Genomic DNA, 21,378 nt, shown 5'->3' on the forward strand with positions numbered 1-21,378 from the left:
TTAACCCTCTTTGTAAGTGACTATATTCTAATTTGTTCTAACCATTTAAAACATGAGTACATGCTAAAAAATATCAAAAATAATTTAAAGCTGAAATATTGTTTTCTGTTTTTGAGTCAATAATTGTGCTGTCTTTTTCAAATGTGTGGTTTAACCAACATTAGGAATAAAAGTTGATGCTACACTAAAATAAATAATAATCAAGAATATCTAACAAATATTTGGACACAAAAGATAGTTGAAATAATGTCCAAAGATGGAAACTACCAGACTGTTAATCAACAAATATTAGCATGTACAAAATGTGTTATACACATACAATAGAATATTATTCAGCCATAAAAATGAATAAAGTTCTGACACACGCTACAGCATGATGGACCTTTAAGATATTACACTCAGCCAAATAAGCCAGACACAAAAGGAAAAATATATTGTATGATTTCCCTTTTATGAAATATAAATGCTGGGAAATGCAACTTTTTAACGATTCACAGTGAATTATATTCATGAACATTGGGTTTACTCTTCCTAGATCAAATAAGTACAGAGTTCTGGCATCTTTCGGGCATTGAAGGAATAGACTTTTATCTGAAAAAAGAAGGAAAACTAAAGCAAAGTAACAGTACTTTTTATAGAAAAAAAAAAAAGAGAGGAGAACATTGGATGTATCTGTCCAATATGCTTCAAACCATTTTTTAAGTAAGCAGAGTGTGAATAACAGATGCTTTTTTTTTCTTTTTCTTTTTTTTTGAGACGGAGTTTTGCTTGTTACCCAGGCTGGAGTTCAATGATGCCATCTCGGCTCACTGCAACCTTCACCTCCTGGGTTCAGGTAATTCTCCTGCCTCAGTCTCCTGAGTAGCTGTGATTACAGGTGCATGCCACCATGCCCAGCTAATTTTTTGTAATTTTTTAGTAGAGATGGGGTTTCACCGTGTGGGTCAGGCTGATCTTGAACTTCTGACCTCAGGTGATCCACCCATCTCTGCTTCCCAAAGTGCTGGGATTACAGGAGTAAGCCACTCCTCCTGGCCTATAATTCCAATTTGATAGTATCTTATATTTTATTTGGTCCCATTTGTGTCTTTTGTGAAATTCCCTCTTTTGAATAAAGAGTTAATGCATGGAAATTGGAAAGCATTTCTTGGATTATTCACATAGCAGATGCCACTACTTTCAAAACTAATTACTCATTTCATTGTCATCTTTTACTTAAATAGTTTTGAAAATTCTTATTGTATTGTAGATATACATATTTTAATTATGTTCATTGTTTGTTATAACAGTATTGGGAAGGGTTTTAAATTTGTACATTTTATTGAAGATTAGGAATATTTTAAAATATATTTTTAACTGAACTAAAGTGAATATAACAATGTATGCCAGCTGAAAATTGCCAGTATGTAATTCCTAAGAAATAGGGTTTTAACATGACACTTGAATAATTACTTCATTATGAAGTCATTAAGAGTCACTACTGTCACCCAAAACATTTACTGAACACCTGTTGTGCACAGAACATACAGATGTTTCAATCTATGACAAGTATGGATAAACCTTTTTATTTTAAAAAATAACTAACGATGTGCAATATTTTCAGATTTTAAAATAACATCTTCAGTATCTGAAATTCACTCTACTTAGAAGACCCCCAGAAATATTCCTGTGGATATCTTTTCTTTTATTGTTGGCAATTAGTAAAATGTATAATTATAGAATACAGAAATAAAATTTGAATGATGCATTAGAATTATAATATAAATCAACAATTTACGTAACTACAGAAATAAACCACAATTGTTAGGGATGCCAGATAACATTTTACCTTATAGTAATTTCCAAAGCTATGTAGAAAATAAAGTATTGTTTGCTTTTCAAGTGGAAAATACACAATAGCCATACTTTTGGGGATACATAAATATGTCTGTAAAATAAAACAATTTAATACCATGTAAAATTACCCAGAAGAAACAAATCTAAAATCCCAGTAATTAGATTTTATTCTACAAATATCTCTGTGTTAAGTACGTATCAAGTGAGTACTTTTCATAGCATAATTTTGAGGATGATCGAGAAAGAACAAACTGCAAAAACAATAATAATGGGAATAAACATCATCTAAGCTGGCAGGAATTTATAGTCAGTCACAGTCTTCTTAAAACTTTTCACATGAAGCAAATAATAATACATAGGGAAATGTGTTATATTAATGAATTCTGTGGAGGTAAATAGAACTAGGCTAGGTGACAACTTTCTAATAAATTATAGATGAATAAAGAGGCATGATGTTAACTCTCTGGACTACTACTACTTCTCCATTAAAATTGAGTAATTTTGAAAATAATTAAACAAGATTTGTTGTGCTTTTATCATTTTTCTGTCAATAGAAAATCTAGTTAACACTTGATACCTAATTAGCTAATTTTGAAACTAATAATTATAAATATTAATTCAATTATTTATCCCAGTAATCCTTCATGCAAATTTTATTGGAGCAATTTTATATGCAAAACACAGGTAATACTTGGTTTCATAACTCTGTTGGCAAAAAGCTTTATTAACACTACTATAATACACAGTTATCTTATGTGTGTATATCTTTGGCTTTATTTCCATGCTTTGCAATTGAATTAAACAGATGAGAATAGGGAAGTGAAAAGTTTGGGGATGTTAAAGAATCAGACTCAGATACATACATCCTGACTGGAATTTTTACCCTTACTAATAAACATAAAAATACTTTGCCAAATGCATTTGATTGTGTACTTTCAAATGTTCAGAACCTCTATTCAGAACGGCTTTAGAATATATTTTCAAGGATATTATAAAGCATTCTAAATTTTCTAGAGTTTTGAGGGTATATAATTTACTTCCTGAATTATGTAAAACATTAATCAGTTTTTCACTATTTGGAAATAAATTCTTGAGTTATAAATCAACTAAAATAATTCAAAACAGAAGCTGCTGCCATTTTTAAGTAGGACTATGAATTGGGAGTATTGAAAGAGGAAACTTGTACTTGCTTTTATGATTGTTATTAATTCATATTATTGTGCTAATCATATTATAATTTATATTACTATTGTGAATACATATAAAATATAAGCACAATACTACAGAATTATCAATACGCCAAGTACATATCTTATGTTTCAGACATTGATTTTTTATTTGTTATTTTTAGAGACAAGGTTTCACTCTATTGCCCAGGCTGAAGTAGAGTGGCATGATTATAGCTCATTGTAACCTTGAACTCTTGGGCTGAAGCAATTCTCCGGTCTCGTCTGCTCCAGCAGGTAGGATTACATGCCTGGCTAATATTTTATCTTTTTTTTTTTTGGTAGACATAGGGTCTTACCACATCGCACAGGCTCAAGCAATCCTCCCATCTCACCAGCCCAAAACACTGGGATTTCAGGTATGACCTACAGTGCCTGGCCTCAGACATTTAAATAAAATGACACTATTTAATTACTTGTTAACATGTGCTAAAACTCTACTGGCTCACATTTTATGTGCGTGTGTTTTAAAATCAATGTACATATTGGTATAATTAAAGTATTTTAGTAGAAATGACAATGCAATATAGATGATAAATTTATTATGAAAGCATAGCAACAGTTTCACAACAATAGAAAAATACATAATATCTAACAAAAATGAAGGATACATAATAGCTAACAAAAATACATAATATATATATATATTAAAAAAGGATGTTCACAGGGCACATAAAATAAAAGGAGAAATAGAAAATAGGACAAAAACGTATGTCCGACATATATATAAAGAATCCATGCAAACATTTGTTTTTACACAGAAAAAAAAGATCACTTCTGATTTTATATTACCAATCCAATGACTTTAAACTCATTTCTTCTACTTATATTTGTGAACATAGGATTTCTTGGAAAATAATATGTGCTCATAACAAAATCTAGTAACACAAACTTTTTGTAAGCAATAAACTAAAAAAAAAAAAAAAAAAAAGATTACTTTCTTACACTAAATACAAAACTTTGGGCCTTCTATACATGAACACATAGCAAGTATGCTCTGTTTCATTGGCTGGGTTTTTATTTGTTGTGTGTGTGTGTATGTGTGTGTGTGTTTTGTTGTTGTTTAGTCTACATTTGGTTTAGACTCAATACTAAGTACTAACTCCAAAGCTGACAAATAAATATGAAATTACGTTTTCAATGTTATTGCCCAACCAGAACACCCTCTAATAAAGCTATTTCTTGTTCCTTGAGAACCACATTTTCCTGGAATATGAGTTCCTCTGTCTTCTGATTTTCAGTGGCAAAAAAAACACAAAAATTCTAGCAAATAAGTTAATCAAAATCCTTGACACTATACAAATACTGACTTTAAGTCAGTAAGATACAAAATTGGCACGATATGAAGTGGGAATGTGAGCGAGAAGAAAGACTCATGGCAAGAAAAATTGAGACAGAGAAATTCCAGGCAATCAGTGTCCTGAATAGCAGAAAGTTACCAAGCACTAAAATGATATCTGCTCCTCCAGGGAGCACTACTAATACACAAACTTTGATCAACGCTATAACCCTTACTAGAATTGGTTGATTTTTACTTTTGCAAACTTTTTTTTCTCCTAACATTTCTAAGGGACTATTTCAATGATTTGTATTGGTTTCAAAATTTCCCAACATCTACAGTAAATCACTGATACGACTTTGAGTGTTCACACATCATTGTAAGTCTATTCAAAGCATTCTATAAGAAGTGGGTATAGAGTTTACACTTAAATTGACAAAATACTATAATGCTGCATAAAGTAAATGGCAAGCCCGTTCAATAACTTGTGAACTGGCCAATTTTATGAGACAACAAAGTGATGGGTACATGAGGGTAAAAATCAGAAACAGATTCTAATTCCTTAGTAGCTTCCTAGAAATAAGGTATGCCCTTTCTCACTATTTTATTTTTCTCTGAAAGATGCATCATGTTTTATATTAAAGCATTTCAATACATCAAATCAATTAATCTGTTCCTCATTGGATTGCCCTGTTTATGACCCCATTCAACTGTCTGAGAAATTACTCAAATAGGGCCTTATCTCTTAGAAGCTGGAAAACCCAGGTCCTCACCGTCCTAGTGTCCTTGCAGCTACAGAGGGAGTGGGTGTATCATTTAAACTAGAAGTAACAGGTGTATCACCCAGATTTTGATCTTAACTTGTTAATGCAAAGATAAAGCGCGTGCCTAGAGAAATTTTCTCAGGAGATAATGTTTGCAGCACTAATGACAGTGGTTAGTTGGTTAGTTCAATATGGTGTTCATTGTAGTTAGCAGTGTTGATCTCACTAAGTACGTCTTATGCTTTTTTTTTTTTTTTTTTTTTTTTATTAGAAGGAGTCTCACTCTGATACTCAGGCTGGAGTCCAGTGGCAGTGATTTCAGCTCACTACAACCTCCACCCCCAGGATTCAAGTGACTCTCGCCCCTTAGCCTCTCAAGTAGCTGGGATTACAGGCACTTGCCAGCACACTCAGCTAATTTTTTGTATTTTTAGTAGAGATGGGGATTCACCATGTTGGCCAGGCTGGCCTTGAACTCCTGAGCTTGGGTGATCTGCCCACCTCAGACTCCCAAAGTGTTGGGATTACAGGAGTGAGCCATTGTGCCAGGCCTATGAAAAATTTGTTACTGTTTCCGGTGTAGCACATGGGTAGGTTTCCCTACTCCTCTTGGTGATTTGATGTGCCATCCAGAATCCCTTTATCCAATTTTGAATGTGTCATCCAAAATCCCTGAATTTATCTGATTAAGTGAGCTAGAGCCTGTTTGTCTTACTTACATCGAAGAATCTGGGCTTATACAGGTACCGATACCAGAAGTGATTTGGTAAAAGCTTCTAAAGAAAATTGAGAGCATATGTGGTTTGTTTCCTACTGACTGGGACAAAAACCTTTATAAACCTATACTAGTATTAAGAGTGGAATTTTGACAACAGAAATTCCACCTCTGCCCACCTAGAATGAAATGTGTGTTGCAGAAATGACATTTTGAACCATATGCCTGCATATAATTGAATGAAGAGCATGAAAAATTCAAAGACTTTGGCTGAGTTTCCTACTAATAGAAATGGATTGCTTAAAGCACCCCAATTCCTACCCATTCAAAGTACAGAATGAATGTGAGACTTTCAAAGACTGCACTAAATAAATCTTTTACCTCTTGCAGCTGTAGGGTTTCAAAACAAACTTTGACCTCAAGATTGAATTTAAATTCCTTTCAGATCTGTTATGTTAAAGTTATGAAGAACCATGATTGGAGAGGCATGGGAACTTCAGAACTGAAAGGTAGATAAGTGGGATGACTAGAATTGATTCAAAATAACCTAAAGCATGAACTTTTGCTTTCCCGCCCCTCTGAAGTCAATTCTTATGCCCATCATGCTCCAGGGGAGCTTATTAAAAATATTCTAAGAGAAGGACAATTTTCCAAGAGACTATCAAGTATTTGCTAATTTTTTTATTGGAGGAAAAAGCATTAAATGCATTGGTAAAAAGAATGCTAGTATCTCCGAGTAATGTATTGGCAGTTGTCTATAGGATAGGGACACCAGAGTAAAAATCGGTGTGAAATCAGTTCAGCTCTGACTTCAATGAAGATATAATTGCCCTCTATACTGAGGCCCAATAGCAACTATTAGCCATCAGAGTCACAGTGAACAGTAGGTATTGTCATACACAGAAAGGTCAATGTGCTACTTACAAATGTTTAACCTGTAGAAATTTTAGGGTTTAATCAGATCATGCCCCTTGACAAATACATGGCCAGTGCCTTGAGGTCCTATTTAAGTTGTATCAAAAAAACAAAACAAAACAAAAAAACAAAAAACACAATACAAAACAAAGACAAACAAACAAACAAAAGACATAGGTCTGGCAATAAAGGCCTGGTTGAAGTCATCATGAAAAGAAAGCTGTCCTATCAAATTCTCAGCCCTGAATCATTCCTGAATCATTTCTAAAACCAGATCTCTTGTATCACAGGTTACTAAGTAGGGCAAATATTCAACTTGAATAGTGAATGATAATTTCTGGGGCTCTGGTATACTACAATACTCTGGAAATCAGAGTGTGGTCTTATAAAAATCAGGTAATAAATTCAATTTCCCCTATATGCTCTTCTCATTAGGCCAGTAAGGACTGCAACCCATAAGATGTTTAGTTTCCAATTATTCGAGTAAAAAATTGTAACAGAAGAACATTGACTTCATAAGCTATTATGGAGTAAGATCAATTAAGGCAAAAATACAAAGCGAAGCTTCCTGTTAAAAGTATAAATCTAGAGTAACACTGCTTGCTTTTCATGCTTGACACAATTACAGGAATTTGGGATGCATGCAGTACTTGAAAACTGTGAAGAGAGTATTCATATTCCATCTCCAATTAACTCAATATGTTGGCTAAATCTTCAACATAGAGTCATTCTAATTAAAACTGCTATTCCTGATGTGGTAGCTTTACCAGTGGCATGATTCTTGCACCGGGGATAATGCTTCCTCTCTGGTATAAATTGTTTTCTCTATAACTGTAAACAGAGAATATCAGGAACAATTTTTCTTTCACATGTCAGTCACAAGAGTTAAACATTCTCATTGTATTCTAGGGTTAAGTAGTTTCTCAGCATCTGTGTTACAATTTATTTTACAAGGATATAGATCATCTCACTGTGCCACAGGACATACTTTGTTAATGACATACTACTGAAAAATATGAAATGTGAAATATGTAAAAAAAACACAAGTAGCAGGTATTCTAGCTTCTGGCCCATACCTTAGGTGTGCATGAGGACTGAAAATAAACGTTATTTATATTGAGAGTCTGGTGATTGTGTGCACATTTGGATATCCTCTTCCAAATGAAGAACAAATGACTGCTTCTTCATATCCCCTTAATAAGAAAGATGTACAAATCTTGGAAGTTGCAAAAAATGATTTATCTGGTGACATTATCGATAATGACGACTTCAGTGATCTATATTAGTGTGGCAGATGTGCCAGCTGCAATACTTTTGCTGCTTGATGACCTCAAGAGATTACTTCCGCTATTGTGATTTCAGGCTAGTTCCTGGCATAGCATCTGAGCCAGCATCTCCAATCCTCTTGTTGATTCTGTGAACTATCCAATCCAATGTCTTTAAATAAATTCCTTTCTGCTGCAGTCAGATTCTGTTCCTACAAGAATGCTGACTGATACAGCTAACTGAGGCCTCAAGGGCAATTATAGTTTGTAGTTCAACAAGATTTTAACAAATATTTGTGGAATGTCTACTGTGTACCAGTCACTGTGCTAGTTCAGTGTTAAAACCATAGTAATAATAATTATTATTGTTATAATAATGGCAACTTTATCAGGAATTTTTTGTTGAAATTATATAATTACTATGAAAAATTAATAAAATGTCTTTCATATAATTAGTGATAAATAACCGTTAGTTATTATTTTTCTTCTATAATTTAGTGTTTCCATATGTGTTGTGTTCAGCACATTACATGGATTATCCCATTTAATCCTTACAGCAGTCCTAGGAGGTGGGTACTATTATAATCTACATTTTGCTGATGAGAAAATTTCCCTAAGCAAGTTTCAGCAAGCTGTTCAAAGTGACACAGTTATTAATTAAAGCCCAAAGCAAACCAAGTCTGAAAAAAGCAAGGCTCCTGCCTTAATAAATGTAAATTCTTGTAGAGTTGACAGGAAAATAAAACTATTATTCCCTACACTTAAAGAGTGCTTTTGTTTGGTAGACTTTTCATAAACATTATCACATTCAATCTTGTAATAACCATGAGGTAGGACAGTCTGGTTTTGTTGAGATGTGGTGTGAAATGAATTTGAATTATAGGATTATTGACATACCAACCTGTGAGAGAAAAAAATTAGGTAAATAATAGACTTGAGGGAAAGGAAAGATAATTTTATATTTATCTGAGGGTCAGAACAATGTTTTATTTTTCTTTGTATTTTCCATTTCCAAAAGCATAAGACAGCATATTACATATACTACGAATTAAGTATCCATTTCTTAAATGTTGTAACCAATTAACAAGTTCCAGAAGGAAGTGATTGAACCTAAATATAAACATCTACAGAATAGTTCATGTGGAAAAGCAGTTAGAGCTTAGTCATATAAAACGTGAAGCCAGTTTTTGTATCTTATGGACCACGAATAACTCATGTGGGTAAAAAACAGTTGAAGTAAGATATGTTTTACAGTTCTAAGCCTTAATACTAATATGAATACAGAGAATTCAGGTTGAAAGCAAAAGTGCAAGATAAAAATGTAGATACATTTCTTAACTTATGGATGAGAAAATGTCAAATGAAGTTTAGGTGGAAAAATTACAATGTGTGTAAATTGCAGGTTGATGACTTATTAGTCAAAATATCCTGCAATAACCTGTGATCATTGGTTATAAGCAAAATTAGTAGTACATATTCATGACTGCAAAACAAAATTTACATTCAGTACCTTTTAAGTCTTAAGCATTCTTATAGGCCCTTAATACTCTTAACTCTATATCTTAGTTATAGCTAATGTTATAGCTATAGTTATAGTAATGTCTGTTGTACTGAAACAATAACCATGACTTAGATATGTTCAGTAAATTTTGCCAAGTGTGATGCCTGCTACGTAATGCCTGGAAAAAGCTGCTGAGCACACAAGCAATATTTGTCTATGAGACTGAAATTCAAATGAAACCATGTACCCACTGGCAGATGAGGAATCCAGAACTAGAGTGAAGTGGTGAGAGATAATCTCAGAGGAGGGATTTTCCCCCTGGCCTAAGCAGTCGGTGTGGTTGACCAGATGCCACCCATAGTTCCCTGTTTCTTTATTGGACATAAATAAATTAGCATACATGCACAAGCATATTGTTGTTTTTGATTGTTTGGTTGCTTGTACTAAATAGCCAAAGGTATGTTGATCCACATCTAATGGAGAGAGAATTGGTGGAAAACACTTCACACCCTTTAAAGAGCAAGTAATAATACCTTCAAAGAAAAATACTCTTTCTTTTAAACAGGAAAAGCCCTTGCTTGCCACTACTCTCCTCTCGTAGGCCAGTTGTTAATTTTTGCAGCAGGTTTTATTCCTTTTCAACAGTCAATGTAAATGGAGGACAAATAAGCTTAGTGATTTCCTTATGAATAAAGATCTACAGAAAAGTTGAATTAGTACTTAAACTAAGAAATTTCATCCATAATTTGTCTTTCATATTATGTTGCTACTGAAGTGTTATATACATTAAATGAAAATGTATAATTATTAAAGTAATACTAATTCACATATTATTTAACTATTAGGAAAGTTAAGAACAAGCATAAAATATATTATCCACTAGCCGCATCAAGTATCTCTACACACAACTAGGAAGAATGGGAAACCCGTCAGTTATTTTGCTCTATGACATTCAGCTATAATCTGATTTTTTTAAATGTTGTCTTCTTGCCACACTTAGTGGTTCACGCAAGTAATCCCAATACTTTGGGAGGCCAAGGCAGGAGAACTGCTTGACATCAGAAGTTTGAGACCAGCTGGTACAACATAGTAAGACCCCAACTCTCTCTCTATATATTTTTTAATTAGTCAGTTGTCGCTGTAGTCCCAACTACTCAGGAGGCTGAGGTGAGAGAATCATCTAACCCTAGGAGTTTGAGTTTACAGTGAGTTATGATTGCACCACTGCATTCCAACTGGGTGACAGAGCAAGATCCTATCTCAAAAATAAATTTAAAATAGTATTTTTTTCTTGCAGTAGTTTTACATATAATGGAACTGCCTACTAGATGAAAAATAAAAACAATATGATTAAATTTTTAATAAGTCAATATCAGTGATTTGGGTGACAAATAAATGGGGATAACTCCTTATATATGAGTTAAATTTTCCCTCAAATATTTAAATATTGGCTTTTATGTAATAAGAGATGTTATACTCTTTATTTTTATCATGTTATGTTTATAAATGATTTATCATATTTCTTAGTTGTTGAAGACATTTTTCCTCTGGATTGAATTAACCAAATGTGCTGTTTGTTATACTCTTCCATGCATTTTTCATGTTACTTAAATTTGCCAGAAAATGAACTTTATTGAATAAAAACTATATGTGATGCTTCTAATTGGTCATGTTTAGTTTATTGATTTCAAATTAAAACATCTCAGACCATGGCGTTAATAATTTACAGATAATTGGCAGCTGTGCTAACTTGTTTATTATGAACTTGGCACCATTGCCAATAGTCTGAAGCTGGTACGTTTCTCCCCAAACCCCCCTCCTTGAGAAATTCCAATTTAGACTTTATCAGTGAGAAAAAGTCATGTGGGACATGGAAGGCTGACAGGAAGTGGAAGCAATCATTCTCAGAAGTTTATGATCATGAACACATGACAATCGAACATAGTCTTTCCCAAAATGCAGTGATATGGTGGCTCCCACGAACAGATACAGCAGCTTCCATAGAAATGGCAGCATGCCCAGACATAGCAGCTTCCAAATACTTCCCCAAGGTTTCCACTTCACAGTGGCCAGATGCATGCAACCTCTTGGACCTGTCTACAAACTAGGTTTTCTATCCATGCCAGGGCTTTGAGATTAAGTGGATTAAGAATGTTTCTCCAGTTTTCTTTCTAACTTCTTCCTTTCCTTCATCTTCTCTACATCTTCATGTGAGCGCTAATTTCCATTTAAAATCCCTTGTTTCTATCATAGTTTTGGTTATTTTATTTTCCTGTTTAAAAACAGATGAACAAATCAAGTAATGCAGCTGCGGCTAGTTTTCTATTACACACATTCTTCACTCATTACAACCGGAACACTGATTCTGTTGTGGATAGCAATGGATCCAGATATAAAACTACTTGCAGCATCTGGTGTATACATAGCAACCATCTGGCCAATGAGACAAAAGCAAGAATCTGTATGTGGGGGAAGGAATGTATTATGGCTAATGTTTTCAGTTTAAGATTTAGATCTTGTCCTTATTTCTCATTGAGCTTTCCTGTGTCCTTTGGGGTAAAATGCAGACCCAAAGCTGGAGCAGCTGCATTGTAACCAAGAGGAAAAAGTCAAGAGAAAAGGAGATACAGCAGTCTTCATCTCCTCACACCCTTGAAGCAGCATTGGCACCACCACTTCACTGCTGTCACATGCAGATAGTTGTCATTGAAAATGAGACAGAAAGAGCAAGAATGGAATTCTTTAAAGCAATAATCCCTAAACTGCTTATCTCAAGAGCCCTTTACATTCTTAGAAATTATTGAAGACTCCAAAGAGCTTTTGTTTGTGAAGATATTTTATAGGCATGTATGATATTAAATACGTATTTATTAATGTAAACCATTTCATATAAGTAACATACTTTATGAATGAAATACACAAAAATAACACACTTTTGTGAATGTAACTATATCCCCCCCACCCCGCAATTTTTTTGTGAGATAAGCATTGTTTCAAACTTTGCAAACCTCTTTCATGTCTGGCATAAAAGAAAACAGTTGGCTTTTCATATCTGCTTCTTTATTCAATTTTCCACAGTATTACACACCATGTAGATTCTAGACCTCTCCTCTGTATACTTTTTAGAGAATAAAAATAAAAATTGAATGAAACAACATCTCTATTTTATTATAATAAGAGGCTTGATCTTGTGGACTTCCTGAAAGTATCTAAGGGACCAGCAGATTTCTCCTGATACATGTTGAGAAGTACGGCTGCAAAGAATAATAAAATAATCAGCTTTCATGTTTGTAAGTCACTTTATAATTTACACGTTACTTCAGTTAAAATCCTCATTAGTCCCATGAAGTAAGTAAGAGTAGCTCTGCTCTGTTGACTCCCTTTTATTGTCAAGGTAACTTAGCTTCAAAGTGGTAACATTTTCTCCAACATCTAAATTGATACCTACTCTGCCTCATCGTTAATGTGTCTTATTTTCTACTATGTAGTTCTCTGTGGAAAGTAATATTGAAGGGATGGATAGAAAAAATATAAAACTGAAAAACGTAGTTCTTCTGAGTATATAGATACATACGTATATACACACACATACACATGTACACACACATGCACATGTACATTGGATTATAAACATAAATATGATATATATGAGATATTATATATATTAGCCTGTCTATATGTAAAAACGGCAAAACTTGAAGTTTACATATTTTGTTTAGAATTTAATAATATGTACCAAATTTTTTAAATATCTGTATAGTTTTATATATAATAGAATTGAAATAATATAATAAAAGGCAGCACCAATTTCATCGTATTTATAGTATGCTACCTAATCAAAGAAAAGGGAACTTGTGATATTCCTAAGAGTTTAATATGTAATGTTTGATTTTTCAAACCACCTAACATAATAAGGAGAAAATCGCATGTTAGTTCATATATAACAGCTGTGGAGCTTCTCAATAATCTTGCTTTTATCTACAGATTGTCTTGGAATTTCAAGAGGTAGATAAACAAAACTTTGACAGTTATCATGTGATTTTTTTCCCTGAAATATGCCACCACATATTAAAATTGAGGAATCATATTTATTCTATATGCTGTAGAGGTGAGTTTCTCTGACCATTGCTCTGAAAGTCACCATTACTATCCTTTGTGGAGAACGCTGAGAGCCAGTCATAAAAGTTATAAATGATACTGCATGGTCTGAGAGCCTGATGCTTTGTAGACTCCTGGCATTGCGTATCAGAAAAGTGTTCTAATAATAAAATCATGGCAATATTATTCCTTTCTCACAACAATATTTTCAGTAGTAATCTAGGCAATAAATGTAATAGCAGGTCTAACACCACTGGCAATATTAAATTGAAATAGCAAATTACAAAGCGAGCAAAATTGTTATCAGAGGGATTGATCTAGAGTAGAACCAATATTTTTAGCTTCCAAATAAATGTTCAATAAAATAATGCTTCACTATTGTGCAAACATTATAATAGTGATTTACCAAAAATACATTACTTAAAAGAGTCTTGTGTCCTTTCATAGACTGGGGCACAATAAAAAGAACTAAAATGAAAATACAGTTATTTTTATGTTCCAATGAGTTTTAGCTGTTCACAACACATTACTTAACTCATCCTAAAAAATAGACTCTCAATTTCCAGGAATGTTATTTTTATTTACATTGGAGACCATGGAAACATTAGACCTTACCCAGAAATGTTGTTGCTTCTCTGTACAAGCATACAGTCAATAGGTTTAGAAATGATTCTTAATATATTAAAAACTAAAATTTCTTCATGTTATTGTATATTTAAAAAGAATACATTATTACATATGTTTTACTCCTTGTAGGACATGAAAAGCATAACAGAAATCTGTCATCTATCTATCTATCTATCTATCTATCTATCTATCTATCTATCTATCTATCATATATCAACATCTGTCACATTTCTTGTAACTTTCTGGAGATGCTACATTTTGCTGAAGTAACACAACATCCCTTAGATGATTAAAACAATTTATTTCTTTCTCATCTTACATGCCTTAGTGGATCAGTGTTGGGCTCTGCAGGATCTTGAATCATGGAGGCTCTATATTCTAACTGCACGCCCTGGAACATAAGGCCTTCCTGGTTGTCACAGCAGGGGAAGAGAGACTAACATGTTTTTTTGTTGTTGTTGTTGTTGTTTTTAACTGTCTCAGCCCGTAAATGATGCCCTTTACTTGCATTCACCCTTTATTTTTCAGAACTTAACACGTTGCACCATCTAGCTACAAGAAAGCTAGAAAATAATAAAGGAGTGAGTATAATAATTGGGGGCATTCTGTCTCACCCTGATGATATCAAATATTCCTTTCCTCTCATTGTTTCAGATAAAGAACATACTCCACATTTCCCTGGGAAAGATGACCCAACTGTCCCATCACTGTATCAAATGCAAAGGCCAAGTTTGTTGAGAAATGTGGGCTAGTGTTAATCAATTTCAGATTTGGCTCCAATTGGCCTGCAAGTTGATAATAATATAAAATTTAAAAGACAAGTTATTTGCCTCCAATACCAATATTAATGTTGGAGGAATAGAATAATCACAACCAACATAACCCTTTGTAAACGACACAAATGAGAGATACAAAGTCACTATTAGTAGCCATCCTGAAACCTTATGTGACAGGTACATGAAAAGTACCTTGGAAGTGGATTTAACCAAAATTTGTAATTAATTTAACAATCAAAAAAAACTTGGAAATAGCTTTACTTTTTGGGAAGTTCTTTTTAATCATGACCCTTTACTAACAACCCCACTTCCAGTTATTTTGCAGATATAGTTCTTGGATCTGCTACATTTCTTTACCTTTTTTTCCTCTCTGCTACTCTTAAACTTAAAGGGACTGGCTATGTTAAAGCTTTCAAGGTTTTAAATGGAGACCACACCCTTATTGTGATCTTTTGCAGAACATGTGTCCCTTAGGCTTTCTCATTCTTACTTTTACTGCTTGGGGTCAAGAAGCAGTTAGCTCTTTTAACTCTGGGGAAATGAAATCTCTGACTTTGTTTCATGTACCAGAGAGCTCATCTCTTTCTTTTAACGCATGGCCAAACACAGCCATTAGTCATGAACCCAAAACACAAAGGCTTTGCTTCTCAACCTCTTTCTATGGAGCTAAAATTGCATGAGGCAAATGCCCTCCCTTGCAAGTAACTGCAGATGACAGTATTATCACAGGATAACATGAGGTGACAGATTTTTTTTGCTACATCTCCAACTGAGTACTGGCCAAAATCATGGTTTTGCTTGTTGGTTTGTCATGGAAGCACCCCCACTTCTTCTTCTTCTTCTTCTTCTTTTTTTTTTTTTTTTGAGACGGAGTCTTGCTCTGTCGCCAAGGCTGGAGTGCAGAGGCGAGGACTCCGCTCACTGCAAACTCCGCCTCCTGGATTCACGCCATTCTCCCGCCTCAGACTGCAGGCGCCCGCCACCACGCCTGGATAATTTCTTTTTCTTTTCTTTTCCTTCCTTCCTTCCTTCCTTCCTTCCTTCCTTCCCTTCCTCCTTCCTTTCTTCCTTCCTTCCTTCCTCCGTCCGTCCTTTCCTTCCTTCCTTCCTGCCTTCCTCATTCCTGCCTTCCTTCTTTCTTCCTTTCCTTCCGTCCGTCCTTCCTTACTTTCCCTCCTTCCTTCCTTTCTCTTCCTCCTTCCTTCTCTCTCTCCTCTCGTTCGTTCTTCTCTCCCCTCACGCCTCCCCCTCCTTTTGCCTTCCTTCCTTCCTTCTTCCTTCCCTTCCTTCTTCCTTCCGTCCTTACTTCCTTCCGTCCTCCCTCCCTCCCCTGCCCTCCCTCCCTCACCCACATCCCGCCCCGCCCTCCCTTCCTTCCTTCCTTACTTCCTTCCTTCCTTCCTTCCTTTCCTTCCTTCCTCCGTCCTTCTCCTTCCTTCCCTTCCTCCCTTCCTTTCTTTCTTCTTTTTTTTTTTTTTTGTATTTTTAGTAGAGACGAGTTTTCATCATGTTAGCCAGGATCTCCTGGCCTTGTGATCCGCCCACCTCGGCCTTCCAAAGTGCTGGGATTACAGGCGTGAGCCACCGCGCCCGGCCCGGAAGCACCCACTTCTAGCACAATTTCTGTAGTAGTCAGGAAAGAAAAGATTATGTAGTGATAAAAAAATCTAAATGTAGGCTGGGCGCGGTGGCTCAAGCCTGTAATCCCAGCACTTTGGGAGGCCGAGGCGGGTGGATCACGAGGTCAGGAGTTCTAGACCATCCTGGCTAACACGGTGAAACCCCGTCTCTACTAAAAATACAAAAAACTAGCCGGGTGCGGTGGCGGGTGCCTGTAGTCCGAGCTACTCGGAGGCTGAGGCGGGAGAATGGCGGGAACCCGGGAGGCGGAGCTTGCAGTGAGCCGAGATCGCGCCACTGCACTCCAGCCTGGGGGACACAGCGAGACTCCGTCTCAAAAAAAAAAAAAAATAGTTTACCAAATTATTGAAAAAAAGAAAGAACATGTATTGTTAGCAAACTCTACAATCCGATATTTACAATACTAATACCCCATGAGCTCTAAAAATAGAACCAAAATTTGTAATTAATTTGACAATCGAGGCTAATTTTACCTAAGTTCTCTTGGGAATAAATCTTTCCTAATGCATTATGATGTGATGTCAAAAAAATTGGAATGTTGTATCACATGAATTGCAGTTGGCCCTCCTTAACTGTGTTCCATATCTGTGGATTTAACCAGCTACAGGTGGAAAATAGAAAATTAAAAAAATGGTTGCATCTGTACTGTTCACATACACACTTTTTTTCTTGTAATTGTTCCTACAAAATACAGTATAACAATTATTCACATGGCACTAGGTTGTATTAAGTATTATAAATAATCTAGAGATGATTTAAAGCTTGTAAGAGGATTTGGGTCAGATATATGCAAATATTATGCCATTTATATAAGAGACTTAAGCATCTATGTATTTTGATATCTTTCAGGGTCCTGGAACCCCTGGATACCAAGACACTGTATTTGCATCATATTTTCATTCTAAAAGATTAAATATTATAAATTCTGTAACACATTTTTCCCAAGGGTTTTGCACGTAGTATAATTTCTAAAGCATGTAGAAAGATAAGATATCATAGATGACTGCTTTGGTACACAATATGTTTCTCTGTATTTATTATGTTTATATTTTTAACTCATCTGCCTTTCAATATATGTTGATTTTTCTTTTTCTGAATATTAGTTTATGTTGTTGTTATTATTATTAGTGTTATAACCATTTGCAGTTTAAATATACTTAACCAGTACAACTGTTTTTGTATAATCTAGTTGTAATGCCACACTTTGCAAATGCATGTTTTTGCCAATCAAAACTTCAATGTTTTATTACTGTATAGGACCTAGAAGAGTAGAGAAAGCAATCTAAGGGATTAGGTAAAAATGTTGATGCTAAAAACCTAAATACTGGTTCTATGTATTTACTGCTTGCTGATGAAGATTAATCACATCTCAGAGCATACATGACTGTTTTGCCAGCAGAGTGATAGAAATTGAAGTCCATTTTTCTTACAGCCTCTACCCATCACTTACGTAAGTACCTATAAATATACAGGCAACCACTATAGAGAAGAAAGGAAACAGACTTGCTAGAAAAGAAATATTAAACAAATTGGGTGAGTTAAATGATAAAACAATATCTGAGTAATGAAAAAAGTCAAGAGAAATTGAAGAACGATAAGGGAGGTAATGCATTTAAATTCAGTAGGTTTTATTTTATACAGAATTATTTGAAATATTTCCATGAATGAAATTTGATTATCAGCTTGATAGAAATAACAGTATATTCTAAACTGAGCAGACATCAGTAGAATTAGATCACGCCTACCTTTCTCCTTTCTTTTATTACAATGTCAGCACAATATTTAAAATGCCTCAGCAAACTCTTCCCTTCATAACTTTAATAAGTAGATTTGCCAGGTGCAGCACTAGCAGGAGGCCCATAATATATTTAAGTTGGAAAATGAGGCAATTATATTTCAAAGTTCTGATTGGCTACATTTTAATTTCAGAACTATGAGATGAACTGATTTAGCTAGTGGCTTTCTGGAGAAATCTCCCACATCTGCACCTGCTCATTTTATTAAAACAGCAACACCTTGCCAAGGGTGAGAAAAAGATATTGGTCACAGAAACAATGACAGCTTGGTCCCTCTGCTTTTACTATTGATTACATTTCTTGACAGTCACATGGGAAGTTAATTACTAGGAGGCAATTAACACTCTTGAAAAATAATGAAGAAAACATAATTATATTGAGAACCCCAAAAGACTGTTTGTAATCCTAAACGTGATATTCCCAGGTCTCTTTGTATAGCTTTGTCAACTGAGGTCTTGACTTTCCTTTCTTTCTACACTGTTTTGTCAACCCAGTCTCTGTCCCTAACAAAAAGCAGTAATTATTAATGCTCTATTTTCTTATTTTAAATTATTAAAATGAATATTGAATTTTCATCAGTATAATTAAAATTCTCCAAGGAATCTCTCAATGAAAACAAGATAAAATTTGCTTTGCATATAAAGTGAACAATCTTTCCAGTAAAATACATCTGCTGTGAGAAATAGCTATGACACTTTATCTACTATCACCTTGTAATCAGTTAAACTGATTTTTTTCCCCTTTCTCCATTATGGGATAGTGGCTCAATGAACAGACTCTCAAGCTGAGCTATTTAGGCTTTAGTCTCTGCAGTGTCACTCAGCAACCATCTGACTTAAGAGACAGTTCTTTGTCCTATCTGTGACATAGTTTCCTTTTCTGTAAAGTGGAATAATGTTGGGTTTGTACTACTCATTTTACTAATTTTATCTTGAATGAGTTCACGTAGTACTCCCGGTAAATAATGTGTCAGCCCTCCTTTTCCCTAATCTTTACCGCTGTGGTGACATAAGAAGGGTTGATGCCATTTGCTTTTTCTTCCGCAAATAACACAACATGCCTTTTACCTGGGGACGGGAGAAAATAATTTTTCTGCACACAAAAGGGAAAGAGCACCTGCCCACTGCCTACTTGAAAGGGTCTAATGGGCCTAAATCCTAATTTTATGTGTTTGGTATATTAATAAAATCTCTCTAGGAACCAGATAACTCCATGTGTCTCACATTTTACATTACAGTTTCACAACCTAGAGGTGTATCCAAATTCAGAACCTTCAAATGTGCACTCCTGTAGATATAGCTGTTATAGTCTTTCTGGCACTTTGGGGTTTAAGCATGAAACTGAGTGTGAGCTACAACTATGTGGACTTCTCGTGGTGATAAAATATGTTTTACTATCCTTTTAGATCAGAGAAATTCATTTCCAAAATAGGGAAAAATGCTATAGATATAATACTTATGGTACATTTTTAGGATAATAAGTAAGATGTTTTACAGGCACATTAAGAAATCAAGGGAAGCTATGTACTCTCACAAGTAATAAAGTAGCCACCTATGAGGATTTGTGATGTTTAAATGAATTGATAAATAAATTGCTTAACAAATCATTCATTATTAACTACTCAAAATTATAGTATGAACAAATTCTAACTCCAATTGGTTTTCCAAAGACTTTAGAAGTCATTGTGTTAGCCATAATATGTAAATATTAAAAACCTTTATGTAACACATCGCTATTTAGTGCTAAGCTGTCTTTACTTAACATTTTATTTTAAAATAAAAACAATTCCTACAAAGCTACAAAAATAGTACAGAGATAATCCTGTGTACCTCTCATCCAGGTTCTACTAATGATCATATTTTACATCAGTAAAGCACAATATCAGAAACAGGAAATTAATAGGCATAATTTGTGTGTATAGTTATGACCCAGTCAAGATCAGTACTATTCTATCATTACAAATACATGCTCAGTTCCACCTCTTTGCAGTTACACCAATCCCTCCACTTCCAGCTGTACCTAACCCCTGGCAAACACTACCCAATTGTTTTTATCTTCATAACTTTTTAATTTTGAAAGTGTAATACACATGAAATCAGACAATATATGATTTTCTGAGATTGGTTTTTTTGTTTTACTTATCATAATGTCCTCAAGATATATCAAAGTTATTGTTTGTACCAATATACATGCAAAATGTTCATTCTTGTTATTGATGAATATAAATTGATGGTATGTGCAATACACTTTGTTTAATAATTTATATAATGAGGAACATTTTGGTTGTTTCTAGTTTTTGACTGCCATAAAGTAAACCATTTTCACTTCATGTAATTTTAGATATGTTAAGGTTTGAGTCTGCCATTTTACTTTTTTCTTTTGTCATTCCTTGTTTTTGCTTTCTGTTTTCTTTTTGTCCTGCTTTTCTATGCATAAAATTTCCTTAAAATTTTATTTGATTTACCTGTAGTATTTTAGAGTGTATCCTTTTGTATGTATTTGTTTTAAATGGCTGCCTGAGGTATTACACTATGTGTACAAAACTTATCACGGTAGACTAGTGTAGGTATTTTACCAGTATGAATAAATTATAGAAAACTTGCCTCCCCTTTAAGTTCCTTTACTCTCATTCATTTATAATGTAATTGCCTTAAATATTCCCTCTACATGTATTGAGGATCATTCTAGACCATGTTATAATGTTTGCTTTGGCCATCAAATGTAATTTAGAAAACACATGAGGAAAATGAAAGTTGATTTTATTTATCCATTTTTGTTTTTTAACCTTTTGTTATTTCTTTCTGTTTAGGGAACTTTGTTAGTCATTAATTTAGGGAGGTCTTTAGTGACAAAAATATCTAGTTTTCCTTCATTGGAAACCTACTAAAATCCATTTAATTTCAGAAGGATATTTTGCTTGATATTGAATCATAGTTAAC

General features: G+C 34.3%; 1 protein-coding gene across 2 annotated transcripts in view; it reads right to left on the minus strand.

Annotated features, from left to right (window-relative positions):
• BRINP3 (BMP/retinoic acid inducible neural specific 3) overlaps positions 1-21,378 on the minus strand; it is a 404,576-nt gene that overhangs the window by 70,933 nt on the left and 312,265 nt on the right. The gene's annotated exons all lie outside the window — the stretch shown is intronic.

The sequence above is a fragment of the Rhinopithecus roxellana genome, chromosome 8 (assembly GCF_007565055.1).
Source record: "Rhinopithecus roxellana isolate Shanxi Qingling chromosome 8, ASM756505v1, whole genome shotgun sequence".
NCBI classification, from domain to species: Eukaryota; Metazoa; Chordata; class Mammalia; order Primates; family Cercopithecidae; genus Rhinopithecus; species Rhinopithecus roxellana.